The 24,602-nt window shown below is 36.2% G+C and overlaps 1 protein-coding gene across 3 annotated transcripts in view; it reads left to right on the forward strand.

Annotated features, from left to right (window-relative positions):
• The window catches only part of rbm19 (RNA binding motif protein 19), a 246,526-nt gene extending 224,989 nt beyond the window's left edge, over positions 1-21,537 (forward strand). For all 3 annotated transcript variants that reach the window (XM_072587340.1, XM_072587341.1, XM_072587342.1), the window contains exon 25: positions 19,724-21,537. The gene's annotated coding sequence lies outside the window, so the exon portion shown is untranslated. The remainder of the gene's footprint in view (positions 1-19,723) is intronic.
• Positions 21,538-24,602: the final 3,065 nt, after the last annotated feature.

Below are 24,602 nucleotides of genomic sequence, written 5' to 3' on the forward strand. Positions count from 1 at the left end.
AAAGCAATGTTAACATCTGTTTTCTTTCATTTGTGAACAGCCTTCTAAATATTATATTTGAAAGTAACTTTTGCAAATTTAAAAGGCCTTCTGATTCCAGCGTTTCCACTTGCATGTTGTGATAGGCTAATATAAACAAGCAGTGTAAAGCTTGATGTTAACTCTTTGAATAGCTGACAAAATATTGAAAATATGTTTCCTGAAAATATCGATGAATGTTTCACTTTCTCAACAATTGTGTATTTAAATTACATAAAATATGCAGCATTGAAACAACCGTTGAGTCCAGCTAGTCCTTGCCAGTGTTTATTTTCCAATCAAACCTTCCCTATTTTTCCTCAACCATCAGCATAATCCTCACTTCCTTTCTTCTGCTTTCTAAATCATCCCAACGCTTTCATTTTCTCAATATAAAAATGTCTGGCCTCCACATCTATTTCTGATGCATATAATCTAATTTTGTAAGATCAAAGAACCAGAACAAAGAATGGTTCAACGCAAGAACAGGCCCTTCAGCCCACCAAGACGGTGCCGACACAATGCTTTTCCAAACCAAAAACCTTTTGCCAAACACAGTCCATAACCCTCTGTTCCCTGCCTGTCTATATATCTGTAGATGCCTTGTAAATGTTGCTAATGTATCCACCTGCACAACCACCTCTGGCAGCATTTTCCAGGCATTTATCTCACACTGTGTTTAAACAAAACCTGCCCCTCATTTCTCCTTTAAACGTGTCCACTTTTATCTTAAGTCTATGTCCCCTAGTAATTGACATTCCTACCGTAGGAAAAAGACTCTATTAATTTGATCCATGCCACTCATAATTTTGTAAACTTCTGTCAGGTTGTCCCTCATCTTTCAATATTCAAGTGAAAACAAATCAGGTTTGTCCAATCTCTCTTCATGGTTAAAAGTCCTTGCAAATCACACTCTCACCTTCTCTGATTAATTTTTAATAATAATTTGGCAACCAGAAGAGTACACTACTCCAAGTATAACAATTGTTCGGGACAAGTTTAAGATAACCATGTGTAAGCTTGCATCTAGCATTTATCAAACTATCTTTCATGACCTAAATCTGCATTTCAGTTTGCAGTGCTGTATAGATATTGCAAAGTTAATTCTTTCCATGTGAATGAATGGAAATGAACAAACTTCACAAGTACAACTAAAATGAAACAAAAGGTAAAATTGTTGTTCACTAAAATGACATACATTGTCTGCAAGATAATACTGTGAAGATAGCTTTTGCATGGCAACACAGGGTCAGCAAAGTGTTAATCCCACCAAAAAAAGATGCACTTTGCTGTGAGCAAGTATTTGTCAGAGGGAGTGATTATTTTAATATACTGGTTTTGAATGTTTTCGAATTGTCATTGGCATTGGATCAGTTACATTACCCAGGTCTGCTGACAGCTGATTTTCCAGTATGTGAAACAGCATTTGCAGTTAGCTCTTAGATGTGGTCAGTGTGTAACACAGCAGCGGCTGAGCAGACCGATTATACCGCCAGAATAGTCAGCAGCGAGATAGCAGACAAAACATCTGTGTCTCATTTTCATATCTAGCTAAATAAAATGACACAAAAACACACAAGCAGACTCGGGGGTAGTTGTGTGTTTCTCCTGGGAATGAAAAAAGCATGTTGGAGAGATGCAGGTTATCAGAGAACCATGAAGACAATAATATAACCTGACACATTTGAAATGAGACACCAGTTGTCATGGCAACAGCTCACGTGGGAGTAGATCTCGAGAGACAGCTATGAGATGTAGTATAAATGATGTTTGATTAGAACTTAAATCATTTAGGCTCATGGAAGATAGGCCTTTTGTCAGCATGGAACCTTGGGTCACTTGTAAAGCGACTGGGCCTGAACGTATTAGCCTTACACGTGGTCCTTGGGGTGAAAGTGCGTACAGACTGATTAGTTTGCCCTTCTTCACTTAGTTTTTCATAACCTTCTGTGTATTAAAGCATCATTTCTATACCAAAATCCACTTCACATGTAAAGAGGGCGTTTGCTCTTGGTAATAGAAATACTGCTAACAATTTAAAAGTTAGAGCATTGAGTTGCTTAATGTGGCTATATTTGCATTGGTTTTGTGTTATGAAAGCTTTTCTACATGTTACAGCACTTTTGGGTGGCAATGTAAAATATTCTGAAAAAAATTAAAGTGGATGCCACTGTGTCTCACTTATAATATGAAATCAAATTTATTGCAATGTGCATGCAATATTAATGCCATTGTAACTTAAACTTTAGAACCATTGACTATATTTTAAGTTTCACTTTGCATGCACAGAGCAACAGTATTCATCTTATTCGAAACAAAATTCTGGCAGCTTCGCCAATTTGCAATTAATGTAGTTGCGGTTTATTTTCTGTGTTCCTCCAGGCTGCTGGAAATTGCATGTTTCTTTTATTTGGTGGCGGTAAGTGCAGAAATGTAGCGTGTGCAGTGCTTGCCTGAAGGGCCGTGTCATTTGCAGTGTTTCAAGTAATGAATCCTGGATCTGGGCTCTCTTAGACAAATGACCTGTGGCCTAGCGGCCGTTTGTGGACCCAAATGATTTTGTCAGCTGTCACTTTGTAGCCAGAAAAATGTCAAAGCCTGTGGACAAGTGCTGCATGAAAGAATTTCTATCTACCATTAAATATTCTGTGCTAAGTAAGCCCTAGTTATCTAATAACTAATGTGAATAAAATTCCTTTGAGGTACAACATGTAGTCTTGACTCCTTATTTTGGACTAATTTTCTATTAACCCTCAGAAGACGAGACATTACCTGTTTAGAATTTCTGTTTATTCAACAAGCTAAGGTTTAAAGCTTATAGAAGATTGCGTCACGCTCAAAGGGCAGTGACTGCTTTAATGGAAAGTTTGATTTAATTTTAAGTTTTGTCTATATTGTATTTTCAGTGCCATTTATCTAATTTTTTATTCTGTTTAGCATTCTCTTTTAATTTTTAGGGACAGTTTAACAATGTCTGTCTATTTTTCAGCACACTTAAACAGAGGTAAAATTAAATCTGAATATGTTATATAACTACTAGGTTTCTTTACATACTGGGTACTAGTAGGAAACAACGGGCCAAATATGTCTGTTGCTGTCTCAACCAGAGATTGGTTTTGAACACTTAAAGCAGGTAACAGGTAAGGAAATCAAAGCATCATTTGTGTTTCTTTAATTACCAAAAAGAAATCTTTAATTAACATTGACAAAGTTAATCATGTAGTTATCAAACATTAGTACTTTGCACACCTGATTGGTGAATTTACAGAATGCAACACAGACAATTCCTGTAATGAAGGGCATATTAAAAATTCTTAATTAGTAATTTAATGCAAGTTGAAAGCTGATGGCTTTTTCATTAAACTAATATATTTGTTCTAAATCTAAGCTTTTAAATCATGTTAGTTTCTTCATCTGATTAGCTTGCTATTCCAGGTACAATAAATTGTGTAAGTTGAGGCCAACAAAATATTTCATTTGTTGTGAAGCTTGCTGTTATATTCAATTCATAATTCAAGACTGAGCTCAGTGAAGGTCTAGACCATGTAGTGAACTACATACTTACTTTCCACTTCTGTCTTCAAATCCATTCTTGTTGATGAGGTAGAAGTCTTTCCCATCAAATGTCTGTATGGCTCTGAATAGTCTCAATACAATTTAATTTGTAAGGAAACAACTGTACAGAAAATCCTAAAGTTCAACTTGAATTTAAATCTGAGGCACATAACATTGGAAGGATGGCTTGTAGCTAAAAGAATAATGGACGTTGGCTTGAGTTCTAGTGAGTTGTTGAAGGGGAGTGGAAACTATATTCTGCTTCTCGTCATTTTGTACATAATGTGGAATTGCTTGGTGCCAATGTAGGGTATGCAAAATAAAGCTTTCAATTCCCAGAACTGGCATCTGTCACCTTATTGAGCATAAAAACAAAATTGGTTCAATTTTTATTGCACTAATTATAATTACTAATATTTTGGCAGGATATCAGGGAAACTATTCACTATGACTCTGTGAAACAAAACTAAACAACCTGATAGAATTATTCCATAGTTACACCCAGCCATTGCATTCAGATAGAGGACATGGGGGTATACAAGGCAACTGGAAATATAAAAATAAAAGCCATGTGTGCGGTGATCCCATTTTTGTAGGAGCCAGAATAGGAATGATTTAGCAATGACATCAAATGGATAGCTTAAAATATGAGTGTAGTAATTTTCTGGAGAGAACGCCATGCTGATATCAAAAGTATTTAACTCATGCAGTTCAAGGTCACAAGTTATGAAACCTGATATTATTCTAGTTTACAAAACAATTTTTTTCACATGTCTTAATTCTTCCAATTTCCTGCAGTCATCTGTTGAAGACAACGATTCTTATTAACATATGTTTATATTTGTGCCAGCAGCACACTGCTATCTCACCTATGTCTTTTCACTTGAAGCTAAGTAGTGTTTCCAACCTGTATAACAATGTGGGGCATCATATCTGAGTTCAGTAATCTCTGTCATGTACATGCAGGATGTGTTCTTGCGCTCTCACACTCTCTCTCCTGTGATACTCATTGGATAACAATCAGGTATGGTAACCCTTATTTTCTTCCATGATCCAGAAGACAGTTCAGCCGTGACTAAGATTTGGCATGGAACAAGCATTCTTGTTGGTCTTTGATATATTGCGCACAAGATGACATGCCTTTGATGTCATGGTTTGTCTTCTAACTATTGAAACCTAAGAGCTCACTAAGAATTTTCTGCACGTTATAACTTGAAATTCAACATCTTGATTATAAAATTATTCAATACAGCCCAACTGTGATCAATTGTTACTTAGTTTTTGAAATTGAAGATTAAAAACAATATATTTTATGGTTTTGATAGAAATATAATTTCTATTGTGCAATCTTTGAACACAATTATTTCCTAGATATGTCATGCAAATGCTCATAAGTGACTCAAAATACATAGAAACAGCTTAGAAATGACACCTTTTCTTTCCCTATTTTTATACTAAGTCTACGCATGTCTGTGTGCATTTACAAAAGGAGGACGGGATTGAAGAATCAGTTAACCTTTTCATTACTTTATTTTCTAAATTTGAGGCTTAATGGGATGCATTTGAAATAGATTGTATTAAATGAAATTGAGGTTTGCTTCACACATTTTTTGTTTTTAAAAAAAGGATTAAATCTAGATGAGCTTGTGTTGGTATTGATGAAAATTAACTTTATGCCTTTAAAACAAGACTATCTAGGGTGTAACCCCTAGTTCTAAATAACATAATTTAGTTAGTTAAAGGACTGAGCTTTGTAGACCAGGAAATTCACAGATTCAGCAGCCTTCCCACTCCTAATTACTATTTCGTCCTAGTATATAGTCTGTAGTTGAATAGCCTTCCTGTGCTTAGTCTAGAACCCAACTTGCTTTTGAAGAGCAACCACTTTGACAAGGTAGAGGAGAACAATTGTCATTGACAACAATGTACCTACAAAGAATGCAATCAGTATTGCAGGGAAAAAATATAACAAAAGAGAAAAAGTTTCTTGCCATCAGTTGAGAACTCGTGGAAACTAATTGTATAGTTTGAATAGTCATAGAATCCCTACCGTGTAGAAACAGGCAATTTGACCTATTGGGTCCACACCAATACATTGAAGAGCATCCCACCCAGACCCATCCCCCAACCGTATCCCTGTAACCCTGCATTTCCCATGACTAACCCACCTAACCTGCGCATCCCGGAACACTGTGGGCAATTTAGCATGGCTAATCCATCTAAACTGCACACCTTTGGATTTCTCAATTCATCCTTAAACTATGTATTGTTTCTCCTGTATACTTCTTTGCGCACATGGTGCTATCACAATTTTTTGTCAGTTTTTTCAAATCATTCTCAACCATAAAACTTTGCAGTCGTAATAAACTTCTCAGCTGATTACACAAACTGCTTACTCTGCTGATACAAAAGTCAGATTAAACCATTCACATTCACTGTGATCCTTATGCATCAGATAGCAAATATTCACTTCTAGGCCACTGTTTGGTGCTATGTGATGGGTTTGATCAGTGAGTTTTAGTCAACTGCTTTTGACAGTGATTCATAGCTAAGGCAAGCCTCAGATTTTCTGATAGGAGCTTTCCCTGCACAACATTATGTGCATCACGGATCTGTTTGAGAATTCTTTAAGCCCTGCAAACAGTAGCAGATTTGGTATAATTGAACATTAGTTGTTCTCTAAGTGCTAAAATAATTTTGGCATGTTAATTTTCCCACTGTTTGCCAGGCACATGCCAGCTATACTACTGAGAGGTTCATCTATATCACTGGTATAAAAAACAAGCAACATGCCAGTGAGGCTTCAGTGCACTTGGGAAGAAATTTGTTTCTTCCTTGTAGAATTTCAGTGGCTAGGTTAACCCTTCAACCTCACTTTATTGTATGCTGTAAAGTTCTTGTTGTACATTTCTAATGTGTAAAATGAATTGCTTAAAACTTCAGAGTTTTAAACCTTCCTTTTCCTGTGAGAATTGTACCATGCTCTTTGCAAGTGAGCTGCATTTCTTTTGTTAGTCTTGTGGCCCAGGGTCAACAATTATCTTCTTGTAGTACCTAAGCACTAGATTTTACATAGAACTCCAACATGTTATTCTATCAGTTCACATTGCAGAAAAATCATCTGCCAGACTTAACGTACACAAGGTAAAATAAGTTTGATTTTGTACAAATTAAACCAAATAGGGAAAATTATTTGCTACTACTGCACACCCTGTAATTTTAAAAATATCGAACCTATATTGAATGTATTATTTTTCACTTTTCAATAAAGTTTTATCAGCATATTTTACAGCACCTTTCTGCCTATGCAAGAACTGAGGAAATTCCCAGCTGGTTATTGTGAACATTGGAGGTATAGGCTAGCAGGCACTTTGTTTAGCAACGCATCAATGAAGGCCGTAATTTTGAATAGTTTCTGTGAGTTCAAAACTCGCTAAGGATAATGAAAGATCGTGGCAAATCGGTATATTTAAATGCATAAAATAATTCAACATTAAATACAGTATGTAAAATCCAGTAGAAAATTAATCTTAAAGTTCCTCTAAAAACACTCAATCACAATGCAATTTTTGGATATCACTTTATCTCTCCGAAGCTTATCGCCATATAGTAAGGTGTAGAAAAGCAGCTTTCCTTAAAAGTGATGAACTGGCTAGAGGTGGCAGATTTCCTCCACTATTAAGGAATTGTTGCATTGTTATAACAATGTACTATAGATATTTTCTGCTGCTAGCCCATAACTTGTCACATCTACTGAATTTGATATCACAACCTGTCTAGATACAAAATCATATTTTTATTTCTGCACTCAATCCAGTTTAAATTCTGATATCTGTTCTTCCAGGCATTGTTTAGTCTGATCATCAAATTTCTATATTTGCACAGCTGAATGGGAGATTGTAAAATTATATAGTAATAACATTAAAATAAATTTTCATTCTTTATTCGTATGTCCAAAAATGGTTACCTCAAAATGTTCTGTATATTCTGCATCTCACACTTTGTCATTATCTGTTCTGTTACCTCCTGCATTCATCCTTGTGGTGTCCCCAGTTTGGCACCATTTGTAATCTGATATTCAGTTGTTCACGTGTGCATATGTCAAAGTGCATATATGTTTACATATGGATTTGTGTGTATATGTATGCATGCACGTACATAAATGCTGTATATGAAAAAGCAGCACTTGCCAAATATCTGGAAGATCTAACAATTGATAACTTTGAAGTATTTGTGTCTTTTCTTGAATCTTTGTTTTCAGCTATTGTTTATCTCAATTCTAGGTTTAACTGTGTCTTAAAGTTAGTCTAGTCTATGTATCTGCTCGACTTTAGAGCTAATTGTTTTAATTCTGTGAAGCATTGCTATTGGATCGTTCTAATATTGATCAGCTTTAGGCAACAGTAGGGTATACTATCTGTGTACGTTATTTTCTTCTAAATGCATTTTTGTTGATTGAAGCTACAAAAAAGTGTTATAAACAGAGTAATTTTACCATCAGTAGTATAGAGAAAAGATCTGTGTGTAACATTGTGCATCTACTTTTGTCTTTGTTTAAAAATTAAGATAAAGGTGGGGTTTAATGGTGCAATACAGAAGATAGTTTTCAAATGGATTTATCTTGCTTTTACACTGCACTTATTATTAATGGAGTTTGAAGCACAGAAACAGTGTGCCTATAAAAATCTGAAATTATAGTCAACATATTTCAGGTTGATGGTTGCCTTTACTTTTTGTCAATAAAACATAGGATGAGTTAGCAATACAGAGGCAAATATATTTGCTTTCTGTCTCTCGTCTACAGATTTATTAATCATTTTGTAGGCAGTGAGCGTACATACACTGCTGGAATAGCATCAGTCTCCAAGAGGCCCATTGATGCGTGTTGCTGGTAGCTGCTTTGCTGCATGGCTAGTCAGGAGAAGAACAGCGAAGACTGTTTTATTGTTTCTGGTGGAGCGAGCTAGGCTGATTGGAAAATCCAATGAATTTAAATCGCTGCGCTCTATTGTATCAGGGAAGATAAAAAATACAGTAAGAAAATTCATTTTTTCCAAAATATTCACGTACAGGTTTTGATATAATGGTGCTTCAAGCACAATCAGTTAACTGGCATTGAAAACTGGTTGTGCCAAACAAGCAGTATGTTTGCTGTCCTGAGTAGTGTATCTTTTATATATGCAGCATGTCTCCCATTGTTTCTTTAACAACACATGCAAGGAGTTTATATCCCAGCAGTATTTAAAATAAAACTTTGTGATTTGCCTTTTATATGAATCCAATTTCTAGTGCTTTGGTAATAATTTAATCAACTGTGCAAATAACCAACCTAGAAACCAATGTTACTATTTCCCCATTCGTAAAACAACATTATTTGGGCCAGGTGCGCTGGTTCCAAGTTATATGTAATATAGTTATATCCAAGTCTCCATAAGTAAACTAGGGCCAAATTCTAGGCAATCAGTTTGTGTTATCATGAACAAAGGGAAAGCTGTCAGATATGATGCATTTCTGATCCCCTGCTGGCTACTGGAGAAGGAAACAATCCCTGATGCTGAATCCCAAAGGTAAATACAGCCACAGGGGTTATTAGCTGAACCAGGCACATAGTCTCAAATAAACAGAGGTTGAAAAAAATTGCAAATTCTGAAAATCATGTAAAAGCAAAAATATTGGTAACGTATAGCTGATATGTCAGCATAAAGAATTTCAAATTAATGTGCCAGGTGGATGCCTAAACTGAATATGAGGTATCTACCTGAAACATTAATCTGTACTTTCTTTCAGATGTTGATTCACTAGCCGTAAATTTCATTGTCTTCTTTAAAATTAATAAATTCCGTTTGTTTGCATTTGGTTTCTGCTATGCTTCCAAAAGTAAGCTAGTTATTTTGTCTTCTGTGCTCTAGTGGAATAATAGAATGATACACACAGAAGGAAGCCAGTCAGCCCTTTGTGCCTGTGGCAGCTCTTTTAAATGACCATCTAGTTTAATACCATTTCTCTGAACCTTCCCCAAAGTTCCCCAACCTTCCAAATGTTTAACCAATTATCTTATGAAAGCTGTTATTGTTTCTGCTTCTGCCACCCTTTCAGATGGTACATTCCAGATCATTACAACTTGATGTGCTTAAGAGAACACTTAATCTATCTTCTGATTCTTTTGCCAATTATTTTGCATATATCCCCTCATTCTGCTATTAGAAATATTTTCTCCTTATTTACTCTATCAAATTCCTTCGAGAATTGAATGCCATTATAAGATCTCCACCACTTCACCTTCTTTAACTTTCTCTGCTATAAGGAGAACAACCCTAGTTTTGGTAATCTTTTAAGGTAACTGAAGTTTTTCGATTCAGAGTGGGATTTTACCAGAAATCAGCTAAGCCTCAATTTCTGGGTGTTTCATGGAGGGTTTTTCTCTGAGCTCCAACAAGTTCTCTCTCTCAATTTTCTGCTGCTCACCTCTAAGTGTGAACCATACCTCCATGGCACCATTCTTGTGCTGTATTGCTCTCAATAGCAATAAAATGTTCATCAGTGCCAGGACCTGTGGAATTCATGCTGTAGTTGCCATATTTAAACCTCAGCTGTGATCTGTCAAACGCTGCTAGCCTACTTTGATATAACCACCTGGATAAGTGCAGTGTCAATGGTCCAGGGAGAAACACCAATGCTACAAGAAGGTTAATGAACTTCTGCATTCTGCAAGACTAAGTGCCACCCCATCTTCTCTGTGGTACCTTTCACTCTAACTGTGCCATCATACCCATATCCTATAAAGTCTCATGAACTCCCATTCTCAATATGGCATGCACCATCTTCGCTCAATGGCTCTCACCCACTCTATCCACTCATGCTACTACTTCCTGTCATCTGATTTTCCTATTCACTCATGGCATCTCATAACTCTTTCTTGACTGACTGCCAAAGAACAGTCCCTAACTGATCATAGTCCCTCTTGACTATCTCTTGCTTCCAAACGTGACAGGTTTGCAATAAAAGGCAAGACAGCTATTCTGTGAGCAGCAAAATAAATACAAAAGGAGTGAGTGCTAAGAAAACTAGCTACAAGGCCTGAGATGTACTGTGTTTGAATGAATGAGATGCCTTTCCCTGTGTGCAATGTGAACTGGCAGCATCTTTGCATTGTAGAGTGTCAGTGAGCTTCAAAGTACAGTATTGAAGAGGAGAAATGTGTTAAAAGTGAGTCTCAAGTGTGCCTTAATTATGTGCTGAAGGTTATGCAGGTGATCGCAGTCCATCAAGTGTGCCCTGAGGAAAGTGCTGACCATGATGGCTTCCCAGAGAAGATGGCAGTGAGGTGTAGCCACCAAGTAAACACTCAGACTTCCATGTTGGAAGTTGTTGCCATCTAGTTTCTCTGCAATGCTAGGGGAGATAGCACATTGTATACAATTGAGGCAAGATTAGGAAGTAGATAAGTTAATACATGGAAATAAACCCCTGATCAGCAAGATTATCCTCTCATTATCTAAATCTTCAGTGTGGAAAATTGGACCTTTTCAATGTTAAGAGTCTCATTTTTCCAATCTCGCCTTATATTCACAACTGACTTGTCATTGCCCAGATTGTTCAGGAGCTGGGAAGATTCAGGCCCTGATTTCCATTCTTATAAATCTTCTCTATCTCCTTCCCAATATTTGGCCTGTAGTTTATGGTCAGTAACATGATAGCTTCTCTAATTTTAACTAAATAGCTACTGATCTTGAATCCTCAGGTTCAACATCCATTCTGGTACTGGAATGGTATCATTCATCAAACCCCTGTTGTTCCCTAAATAGAAGTAAAATGCTGTGGATGATGGAAATCTGAGATAAAAACAGAAAGTGCAGAAGAAACTCAGAAGTCACATGACCCCAGGTTAGAGTCTAACAGGTTTATTTGAAATCACAAACCTTCGGAGCGCTGCTCCTTCGTTAGGTGGAGTCCATCTGATGAAGGAGCAGTGTTTGGGATTTTTAAAAAACCCTTGTTGGTCTATAACCTGGTATCGTGTGACTTCTGAGTTTATCCAATCTAGTCCAACACCAGCACCTCCACATCAGAAGAAACTCAGTGTCAGTAGAGAGATGTTGCCAGTTTCATTCTGCATCCAGTTTCAAAGTAGAGTCATACTGGATTTGCAATGTTAACTCTGTTTTTCTCTCCATAAATGTTGCCAGGTGTGTTGAGTTTCTCCAACGCTTTCTATTTCTACATCTCTTTTGCCTTTTCTGTCTTCCTTACTGGTTTGTAACTGGGAATATTGCTTGTTCCACTCTTTGGTTGACGCAGGTTTCAATTATTGTCACTATGTGCCTCCTCAGACCTCAATGCTGCCCCACTCCCACCCTCTCTGAACCTTTCTACTCTTTATTCTAATAATGTTAGTCTCATCAAACCTGGTGCATCCTTTCTGATGTTGCTTCCTGGTGCCCTTACCTGAGCTAAATTTAATTTAAACTCTCATTATTTATAGAAAATAGAGTAAGCACCATGTACTTTGAATGGCATTGTTTATGAGCAATTTTGCTTTATTTGGAGCAGCTTTGATAGTTAACTGTTAAAGTGACCAGTGTCTTAAAGGCCACTACCTCAGCCTTTTTGTCGAAAATAAACTAAACAGATCCACAGACTAACAGAGGGTGTTTATAGTAGCATAGAAAATAGGAGCAAATGTAGGCTGTTTGGCCCTTTTGAGCCTTCTCACCCATTCAGTATGGTCATGATTGATACACTATCACAATGCCAAACCTCTGCGCTCTCCCCATACATCTTAATACCTTTAGTTGAAAAATGTGGTGCTGGAAAAACACAGCAGGCCAGGCAGCATCTGAGGAGCAGGAGAATCGACGTTTCGGGCATATGCCCTTCCTGAAGAAGGGCTTGTGCCCAAAATGTCGATTCTCCTGCTCCTCGGATGCTGCCTGGCCTGCTGTGTTTTTCCAGCACCACATTTTTCAACTCTGGTACTCCAGCATCTGCAGTCCTCACTTTCTCCTACCTTAATACCTTTATCCTCTTAAAATCTATCTCTGAGTTTATCCAACCCAGTCCAACACCGGCATCTCCACATCGCAAGAAACTCAGTGTCAGTGGAGAGATGTTTCCTCATCTTGTTGCTAAATGATCTACCCCATTATCTTGAGACTGTGCCCCATTGATCTGGGTCCATCCAATTGAGACGGCATCATCATTAACATCTGTCCAATCCTGCCAGAATTTTATATATTTCAATGAGATGCCTTCTCATTCTTTTAAATTCCAATTAATGCAACTTAGTCAACCCAATCTCTCTTCATATTCTCTCTTCATAACTTTCCATCCCAGAAATCAGTCTGTTGAACCTTTGTTAAACTCCCCGAATGGCAAGTATATATTTCCTTAGGAAAAGGGATCAAAACTGCACATAGTACTCCAGACATTGGCTCACTAAGGTCTCTGTGCAGTTGCAGCAAGACATCCTTGTTCCTATACCCAAATCCTATTGCAGTGTAGGCCATTGCACCATTTTAAATGAAAGCACTGCAGATGTGGAGTTCCAAAATAAAAAAAGGCAGAATCTGCTGAAGAAACTCAGCAGTCTGGCAGTTTCTGTAGAGAGAGAGAAAAAAACAGTTAATGTTTTGAATCCAATATTACACTTCTTCAGAATCATTTGCATTCCTAACTTGCCTTCAGTGAATAGCGTACTAGAACACCTTGGGCCATTATACATTAACATTTCCCAATCTACTACCATTGAAATAATCTGCCATTCTGCTTTTCCTATTAAATTTGACTACTTTAGGCTTATCCATGTTATAGTACATTCCCTCTCACTCAACTTGTCTAAATTGCCATGAAGCGTCTTTACTTCCTCCTCAGCACTCACAATTCCAATTTGTTTTGTGTCATTAGCAAACCAGAAAATATCGCATTTAATTCCCTCAACCAAAGAGTGAAAATTAAATTGCAAGTAGCTTGAGCCCAAAGACTGATCCCTGTGGTAATTAGTCACTGCTCCACTCCAAAAAAAAATCACTTAGTCCTGCTTTGTTTCCTATCTGCTGACCAATTCTTTATCTATGCATATCTTTTATTCATTTGTGAGATATGAGTGTCATTGACTGACCAGTATTTATTGCCCGTCCCTGGTTGCCCTTGAGAAGGTGGTGGTGACCTGCCTTCCTGAATTGCTGCAGTCTTAACTGCTGTGGGTTGACCCATAATACTGTTAAGGAGGGAATTCCAGGATTTTGACCCAGTAACAGTAATGGAACAGTAATACAATTGATTTGATTTATTATTGTCACATGTACTGGAGTACAGTGAAAAACTTTGATTTGTGAGCAGCACAGCAGATCATAATGTACAAGGACATATTGGTCATATGGTGCTTGGATGGAGGGAAGCATACTGGATTATGGCTGCACAAGAGGTGGACAAAAGCAAGATCAACATTAGATGTGAAATTAGAGATGTCCATTCAGCAGTGTAATAACAGCAGGGAAGAAGCTGTTCTTGAACTTGTTCATATGTGTGTTCAAGCTTAAGTATCTTCTACTTGACATTTCCAAGTCAGGATGATGAATGGCTTGGAGGGGAATTTGCAGGTGGTGGTGCTGCACTCATCCTTCAAAATGGAAATGGTTGTGGGTTTGGAAGGTGCAGTCTGAGAATCTTTTGTGAATTACCCCCAATCCTGCATGCTTTACTATTGCACACAAAATTCTTGTGTGAGATTTTATCAAAAGCATTCTGAAGATCCAAACACACCACAACTACTGCTTCTTCCTTCATCTATTCTGCTAGTTACATCGTCAGAAAATTCTGATAGGTTTGTCAAACATGATTTCCCGTTAGTAAATCCATGTTTACTATGTTTAGTCGATTAATATTTTTAAGTGTTTCGTTATTGTAGCCTTCACAATAGATTCTAATATATTTACTGCAGCTGATGTTAGACTAGCCAGTCTTGAATTCCCTGTTTTCTTTCTCCCTTTTTTAAATATTAGGGTCACATTGCCACTCTGCAATCTGCTAGAATTGGTCCAGAATCAACAGAAAATGTCAATCACATCCAACATGACCACGTCCTTTAGTACCAGGAGTATGGATTACAAGACACTGGGCAATTATCAGCTTTCAGTCCCATTAATTTATCCACTAATTTTACTAATACTAATTTCCTACAGTTCCTCATTCCCAATCAAACCTTGCTTCCCTAACATTTCTGGAAAATAATTTGTGTCATCTTCTGTGAAGACAGGCCTACATCATTGTTTAATAGCACTGTCCATTTCCTTATTCTCCATAATCTATTTTCCAATTTCAGATTGTGAAGGTCCTACATTTGTCTTCACTAATCTTTTTCTTTTGCATACTTAAAGAAGCTTTCACAGTAATCTCTTACTTGCCTGCAGTTTTGCTCTCATACTCCATTTTTCATCTCTCCTCTTGGTCTTCCTTTACTGAATTCTGAAGTTTCCTAATCCTCAAGCTTTCTACTTTATCTTCCAACTTTATCTGGTGTATCTTTGTATTTAGTGCTACACTTATTTTATTTTGATAGCCATATTTGGACTACTTTTCCTGCTGGATTTTTGCACCAGTGAGGAATATATAACTTGCAATGCATGCATTTGTCCCTTAAATATTAGCCATTGCCTGTTATCATCATGCCTTTAAATGAAGTTACCTAATCTATTGCAGTCAATTTACAGCTCATTCCTTTGTAGCCTCCTTGATTCAGATTGGACAACTTCTATCCACATGAAGCATTCCATTATTTTACAGTCACTCTTTTTTTTTTAAAGGATATCTCACATCAAAATTATTAATAAGCACCTTCTCATTGCAAAATATTAATTCAAGGAAAGCCTATACTCTAGTTGATTTCCTAACAGCCTAAAAACAAATCCTGTATATACTCCAGTAATACTTCCACCACCATATTATTGCACACATGATTTGCTCAGTATATGTGTAGATAAAGTCACCCATTCTGCCCTTGATATACACATCTCTAATTTCCTGCTTATTGCCATCTTCTACCATACCATTACTGTTCAGAAGCCGATAGATAACATCTACTATTGTTTTCTGCCGCTTGTTACTTCTTAGCTTCACCCAGACTGATTCTACATCTAGATTCCTTTCTCACTTATTGCACTGACTTCATCCTATATAAACACTGGTACTCCATCTCCCTTTCCTTTTTGTCTGTTCTTCCTACATATTAAGTATTCTTGGATTTTCAATTTCCCAACTCTGGTCACCTTGCAGCCATATGTATATAGTCATGTCATACTATCTACAACTATCTGCACTATTAATTTGTCACCTTGTTGTAAATCTTCCATGCATACAGATTAGATTTCTCTTTTTTAAACAGTTATACACATTTTCCTTTGTACTACAGCCCTACTTGCTACTATCCCTCGTTTCCTGTACCTTCCACTTTTTCTTTCTTACTTGGTTTCTCTCTTTTTGGGTCTCACTGCTCAGGTTCCCATCCTCCATCATTTAAACTCTCTTACTTCCAACCACCACCACCACCCTAATTGCTGCAAGTTTGTTCAGGTTCCTTCTATCTTGTCCAGGCCAGATGGAAATAATTAGCAAATCACACTCCCTTTTTGTATATTTTAAAAGTTTAGTAATGATGTATGTTTACTGTCCTTTTTCAGATTTAAAATTAATTTACCCCAATAAAATTATAGAATAATACATTTTCTTTATTATTTTTAAATCTTGGATTAATCTTTAGCCCACAAAGAACAGAGAAAATTAAATATACAATAATTTTGTGCAGAATGTAGAAGGTAACAGGAAAATAAAGGTTGCATTCAAATATTGCATAAACATGTCGAGGAGTATTTGTTTACAACTGTGAACATTAATAAATCTCCTGTGTGAATTATCACCAAAAGTGCAACAAATTGGAATTCCAAACAAAAATGAATATCGAGTAGAAACAGTGTTAATTTTTAACTCAAACTTGATCCAAAGTCAAAGCCTTTCTATCACTATTGAATTGTTTAACCACCATCAATTACAAAAAAAAGAAAATGACTTTCACATCTATTACAATAGGCAACTTTTCTTTGGAAAGGTTGGTGAACAATCATTGTCTGCTTGTTATTAATTAAAATTGTAGAAAATCACAAGCTTTTATAATTTCTGATTCAGTAATCTTCAAATGATTGAAAGCAAACTGCATCACAGCACAAATGTACAGTAATCGTTAACAATATTCCAAAAACATGGAATAAAATCTAAATATTTCCTTGTGTTCAATTCTTCCATATTGCATAGCATCCAGTCACTTTGCTCAGTATTTGTGAAATGCCATATGCTTACCTACCAGTTTCACATGCCTGCACACTAACATAGAATTGTGTGGACTTTAGTGAGTAGTTTTTGGGAATGGAAACCATGGTTTTAACCCCAATGTCATATAAGTGATATTTTTATATTTGTGAAAATGATAGCTTATTACATAACACTGACAATATTTTATAATTTCAACATGTGAATTATAATATCTTCCCTTGTTTGTGATCAGTCTCAAAGAGGATGTGTAAAGCACATGTAGTAATTACACAATAGAGTACGAGAATAATTTCCAAAATAAATGCAAAATTTTGTTTTCGATCGCATTGTCTGTTTCTAAATTTTTCTAATTTCCATGCATTACCAACTTGAAAGGTTGTTGTAGCCCTGTCAGAAACCAATTTACTAGATGCAAATTTATCTCATTCTTTCTGTATCAGTGTCTTTAAAGCTCTATATAATTGGTCAATCTGAATAACGTCTATTAAAAGCCTCATTCAAACTCTCTTTTCCACTCCGTTAATATTGCAGAACAAATTGAATCCTAAAAAAAGCAGATTTTCTTGCTTTATTCCTCAAGGCAATAGCATACCAGATTGCATGCATACTGTTTAAAAGTTAAATACTTAAACCCTGCTTTCCTAGATAAGTTGTTTTCTCACATTTATTCCTTTTTGTACCTTTCACAAGTTTTATAAAGCTGTTTACATGTAAGAGCACATGCACACAGAAGTATGTAAAATAGATAGTACGTTTCATCCAAAATATTAGCTTCACAAAAAAAACCTCCTGAGGATGTTAGGCTTAACAATATGCAGCTCCACAGCCACCAATATTTTAAGGTCTTATGGACAAGTCCGAATATGCCTAGAAAAAAATATAATATTCTGTGTCTTGTTTACATCCCTATGCATTTGTTTGCTGCTGTTCAAATTGAATTTCTGCCCTTTCATTACAAAGAGATTGTGTTGTTGAAATTGAGGTCTTTAATGTTTTGGCAGTTAAACCCCTTAATTGGTTAATAGCACCTGGATATCCTCCATTGTTTCTTCATGGCTCACTATGCATATTGAGGAAATATATGTGAAAATATGCTAAAATACAGAAACAGTTAAGTGAAGTAATTCGCAGGGGCAGGAAGAACATCAAGCTGTACAAAGAATGGCCAAAAGGGGCATTAACTACATGAGAATGGACTAAAAAAATAGATAATGGAAGAAACACTTCTTTGAATCAAGATAAATATTGCGAAAGGTGTAGCCAGGAATAAATGTGAGTAAACAACTTAACTAGGAAAGCACAGTTGAAGTATTTGACCTTTAAACAGTATTTGGGTATTTTATATTATTTAAAATATAAAGTTAAGAGATATTTGTGTGTATGACCATATTAGGAAAGTAGCACTAAAGCAATATTACTATTACAGTAAACTAAATTGCAAAATAACCCACTTGTGATTTGCATGTTTCTTTTAGCAATGAAAATATTGTTTTTAAACAGTGACATTAAATCCTAATGTTAAAAGGTAGAATTTGGAGGAATACTATAGGCTCCCTGATTGTTCTATTGTCCAATGTCAAAGCTGTAATGGATGAATTAAACCATTTCTATCTATATGTTATCTATCTTGTTCATCGTTGTTCGTGGCATAGTGGCATTAGACCCAACTTACTGACCTTTATTAATGACATTGGATTCATTGTCAACCAATGCATGTTTTGTAAAGCATTTTCTTAGAAGAGATATTCTGCCATAAGGCACTTTCATCATTGGGAAATAGTAGGAAAGACTTAACTGTTATGGCTGTCATTTGAAAATGATAGAGCTTTAAGTAAAGCATTTCATCTTTAACTGTTGCAACTCTATATTGAACTTTGAACCACATGCATCCTGGCTAATATTGAACCTTATATCACTTTGTAATGGCACTTCCATTATTCGTTCATGTCTCTTTATGTAAAGTCATTATAATTCTGTGAAACTCCAAATTAAAACAATTATCAGCATTCACTGAAAAGTTTGCAGTAATCAGAATGAATGCAAATATTCAAACTTCTACATTATGATTGGGTGGTGAAGGTAGTAAAGCAGCAATGCGTTGTGTGTGGAACAGCCCAGGCTACTAAAGTTCCAGCGACCAGCATAAGTGAGCTGTAGAGTAATTAACAATAATTTTCTGGCCTTCTGAACTACAGTTTCAGATCACTTGCAAAAGGAACTTTCTGATTGCTGTTATATCCTCAAGGCTGACTGGACAATACCATGATATTAGTTATCCTTGTAACCTCAGGACATTATTTCAGTGCATGTGTGTAGAAAGTTACAATGTTTACTGAAAACAGTACATTCTTTATCATTCACTTATAAAACATATTCTAATAAAGGGAATGATGCAGCAGCTCCAAAAAACTAAATATTTTAACTCCGTGTTTGCATTTAATTATAATAGATGTCCTCTTCATGAATTTTGTTTCTCTCTCCAGTCTTTTTTTAATCTGTTAAAATGCACCTGCCATTTCTCTCTCAATAAAAATTTTACATTTTAACAGATCAAAAAATGAATGGGGAAAGGCAATCTCAAAGAAAAGATTCCTTTTACCTATATAAACCCACTTTATATCGAGACATTGAGCTGAAGATTGGATTAAATGTTCATCTTAATCTTGGAAGAAAAGATAGCCAGCAGTCTTGCATGTCGTAATGTTTTTATTGATGCGACTGAATAGCCAATGACAGTCAAAATTATTTATGCAGATTTATTTTTGGCTGTGATTCAGTTTTCCATATTTTGCACAGGTTTAATTCCAGTAATGTTTTCTCTTTTGTAAAGGTAAGCCATGAAATGGTTACAGACAACCATCAAAAACCAAAGACCAGTAACAACAAGAACCTGTGAGAAGAAGTAAGGCCTTGGTCCTATCAGCAAGTTGGAAGAAGTCAAATGACCATCTGTTTTGAACTGAAATGTTCCTTGGCTGTATTGTGAGGACTCTTAACTGCAAACAGTACAACCTGGACGAACCCTGATAGATATCAGTGCCTGTTTGCAGTCCAGTCATAAATCATGATGCATGAATGGCATACTCTACAACCTATTGAGCAACGTTTGTGAAAAGTAGCGGTAGTGTAATCGATTTTTGAACTCCCATCTCAAACACATGATGAAAAACCGTTGTGCCAACTGGTTATGTATTCATGGAATACTAAATAAACTTTATGAGGTAATTTGAAGCCTGACACACAGTGACTGGAAGATGAAAACTAATAGCTGAAGAAATCTTCCATGCGCACGAATATTGTGCAGTTGTATTGATCCTGCTGTTGGAGAGAGAGGGAATACAGTAACTTCTCTCCATCAGTCATAAGTCTGAGAATGTGGATAGTCAGTGCTTTATTGTTGGTTTTCAAGATTAATAGCAAAGGGTTTTACTGAATTTCTATCTTTGAACTTAAAACATGCAGTTTGGTGGGAAACTGTTCCTAATGAACCATTGCTATTATTATTCTTAAGCTAGTAAAACATTTTGCCGTGCGTTTATAAAATCTTCATCATACCTAACAACATTTTCTTAAAAGTAGGATATTTTTACATAATGCAATAAAAGATTCACAATGTATAGTATTGGTATGTTGCATTTTGTTGTAAAATATTTGGTACATCACACATTTAAATATCTGGCATGTTGGGGCCTAGTGGTTCTAAAACTTCCATGTACAGCAGAATGGAAAATTTTGATAGATATATTTTGATAGATGAATATATCCTCGTGACTCTGATGTGAATTTTGAAAATGAGTTTCATATGGGATGTTGAATTTCCAAGAAAGCATATTACAGAAAATGTAACATTCCATATGAAACTCATTTTTCTTGGAAAGCATAACTATAGAGGAACCTCAATTATCAGGCATTCGATTAACCGAATTTCAGATTATCCGAACAAGATCATAAGGACCCGATGTGTTGCTAACTATGTTATCTGGCATCAATTGTCCGGCATTCAATTAACTGAATGAAGTACTGCCTGCCTGTATCCTTTGGAGAATTGACGTTACTCTATATTTGGTGCTTAAGTCTCTGAAAACAATGTGGCTTCAGGAGCTGTAGAACCACAGGCTTTAAGGAGCAATTACATCTGTTTATTGCATATATTTACATGCATAATAGGTACTGATGTCTGAGTTGAAGGTTGAAGTATGTGTTTCCTTTGTTGTATACATGTGAATGTACATAGCAACGCACTAAATTTTCAAATGCAGAAGTGTTTAAATTTTACATGTTTCTGCAGTTTAGCCTTAAAACAATAACCAACTGATTTGCCAAAGGTGAGCTTAGATATGGATCTATTGTATTTTAATGTTCAGCAATTCAAGCATTTTTGTGCCTCAGTTTATGTCAAATTTATGTTGCTATTAGTGCTCCTTATGAGCTGTTCCATTTCCGGTTTTTTGATCTCATAGCAGGTAATTTTTACTATCAATGCAGAGGCTAATATTGAAATAGAGTCCAAAATAATTTTTACAATTCTAAATGCAAATTTGATTATTGAACTTTTTAACTGTATTTAGTAGGGTCTATGACTTACAGAATTTCACAAATAAAGTCATAAATTTATCTTGGGAAAATAAAAAAAACTTTCACCAAGTTCTCAGCTCATGTGTTTTCATGTGTTTTCATTTGTTTTTGAATAAGTGATTTTTGACCCTTTGTTTTAGTAGTGCTGTATCTTTTAAAGTGTAACATTGATATATATTAGTAATTTCAAATACATTCACACTGAAAGCCCAATTTCAAACTTGACTCCAATCAGTATTACAGAAACTTTCCCTCTCCCTAATACCTGTTAAAGCAGAGAGAGAGAAAAACTACAGAAGTTGGAAATCAGAAACTAAAACAAATTGCTTGGAAAAATACTTGCAAGTCTGGCAACATCTGTAGAGAGAAAGCAGACTTAACATTTTGGGTCCAATGATCCTTCTTCAGAACTCTTTTCCAGTAAAATTTCAAATTGGTCCTTGTTTATCTTGGCAATGCTTGTGTGTTTAGCAACACTTGATATGGCTAGGTAGGTGTTTTGATCTTATATATAATGCACACTCTGTCTACAAATGCTCCTTATGCGCCATACGTTTTAGTCACATTTTAATGAAAGCACCTTAATGATAACACTTCACACAGAAATTTGTTCTAGAAGAAATGTACTTAAAACTGTAAATTTTCAATGTAACAGTGGTTGCATCAAGTTACTCAAAATTCATAACATGAATAATAGTGTCTTTAGTTCTTAAAGATCTTGCCATGTTTAATTCAACTGATATCTCTTAAAATAATTGTTACTTACCATCCCACCTTGAATTTCCCAAGACATATATCAAAGCCTCATTGCAATCATCTTCTCAGGACACCCACACTTTCTTTCCTCAGCTCTGTTCCAAACGAAGGTTTTACGTTTAAGGATTTCAGTCTTTATGTCAGATTACCTTGCCTTTCTCTGAGTTTCTCTTCATTAAACTACTCTCACCATAAACTGTTCTACCATATTCATGACCATTTCCTTCTGCATCATTTCTTGAAAAACAAAATCTCCTTATCACAATATAACCATGATTTTAAACTCTCAACTGCTAGGTTGTTCATGCTCCTTTTGCCATAGTCCATCAGCAGTTATTGCTGTGCTCAAGCATTCCTTGATCCCTATTTTCTCTGATTCCCTTTGCCCACCTTCTCAGTTATTTTCTCCAGCTTTTAGTTGGTGGACCCTACCAAAATTTTTATTCCTTTCACTGTTTTCTTCCTTTAGATGTTGTCCTGCACATAAGTATTGTTTTGTTTCTTCCTTTGTTCAGGATTTATGCAGGTGCTTTTTGTGCGCATGCATTGCTTTTATTTGTGATGTCCCATTTCTCATGTGCACATTAACACTTCTGCAGGTGCCTCATATTTTTGCAAGCATGCCAAGTTCCATTTTCTTTTCTCCAGTAGGTCTTCACCATCTTTCATTGTTCCTTAGCCTTATTTCTAGGTGCAAACACTTTATAACTTGGGCAAATTACTGAATCCACAAATTCAAGACTCATACATTTTACGGTCAATATCTTCTATTCAGCCATGAAATCTGATAACAGAACACAGTGGCAGTTCAGCTAGGCTCAGTAAATTTCATTATTTATAACTAAATCACTCATTTATAATTAAGTCATTGACTAAATGTTCTAACTCCACAAGTGATCTCCTGTGGCATGGATCTTTAAGAAGAAAAGATTTACAAGGATGTTGCCAGGGTTGGAGGATTTGAGCTAAAGGGAGAGGTTGAGTAGGCTAGGGCTGTTTTCCCCAGAGGTTGAGGGGCGACCTTATAGAGGTTTATAAAATCATGAGGGGCATGGATAGGATAAATAGACAAAGTCTTTTCCCTGGGGTGGGGGAATCCAAAACTAGAGGGCATAGGTTTAGGGTGAGAGGGGAAAGATATAAAAGAGACCTAAGGGGCAACTTTTTCACGCAGAGGGTAGTACGTGTATGGAATGAGCTGCCAGAGGATGTGGTGGAGGCTGGTATGATTGCAACATTTAAAAGGCATCTGGATGGGTATATGAATAGGAAAGGTTTGGAGGGATATGGGCCAAGTGCTGGCAGGTGGGACTAGATTGGGTTGGGATAGCTGGTCGGCATGGACGGTTTGGACCGAAGGATCTGTTTCCATGCTGTACATCTCTGACTCTATAACAAGCCAATCAGAAATTATCAATCGGGCCTACAGTGTGAAAATTTGTGCATGCTAGAAGCTACATGTATTAGCAAACAGGTCCCTGTTCCACGTAGCAAAATAAATTTCTCCACATTTTTCAGTAGGAAAATTATTACAGAGACCATCAATCCCTACTGCATTCTCCCTGACTAATCAGAGTTTACCTGTCTAGTCTGAGGTTTCTTTTTACAACTGACTAATATTGCCAGTAAGCATGTCCTGTTGCATCTGTGTCACCATGGTACAACCACTCAGCACACTCTTGTCTGCTGTATAAATTGGTGTTCCCTTTCCAAGCTTGTTTCTTTTTTGTGTGTCAATCCTGATGAGTTAAAAATAAATAGCATTAACTTTGTCTCCCATAAGAGGTTAGTGTGCAAACCAAAGCATATGGGATTGGAATCCTTATACATCAGTCACTGAAAGCAAGCATGTAAGTGCAGCAAGCAGTTAGGAATGCAAAAGTTTTGTAATGCCAAAGCAATTTTATCACTTTTTAATGAATGCTAACATTTTTTGTATTCTGATGTTATGCAGCATTAGAGGTCAGTTCGGTTGAACGTAGAACGTTCATCAAATTCACATAGCTTGCATTGTATGTATCTGTAGCCTGCAGTTATTTATATAGCTGAGAGATATTCCACATTAACCATTGTTTTCTTTTAGTCAAGGTAACAACCTTCTGTTTCTCTCAATGCAACCTTTGTGCTCCCTGCTAAATCACGATGTGCTGCACCAGGTATGCCAAATGTTCCATATTTGAGGAACCAGAGAATAAGATGCATTTTTCCCAAATCTCTCAATGTTAGTATTTTAAAAATATTTTTCTTTCCATTCACTTAATGATTACCAGCTTTATAATTCAATCAGGTAAATGGGTTACTCAGAAAAGCTTGAACAGTATGAAATGTTAATACTCACATAAATATAAGCATATTTTGCAGTGTGTAATAGGTTACTC

This window comes from Chiloscyllium punctatum, chromosome 17 (assembly GCF_047496795.1).
Source record: "Chiloscyllium punctatum isolate Juve2018m chromosome 17, sChiPun1.3, whole genome shotgun sequence".
Classification (NCBI taxonomy): Eukaryota; Metazoa; Chordata; class Chondrichthyes; order Orectolobiformes; family Hemiscylliidae; genus Chiloscyllium; species Chiloscyllium punctatum.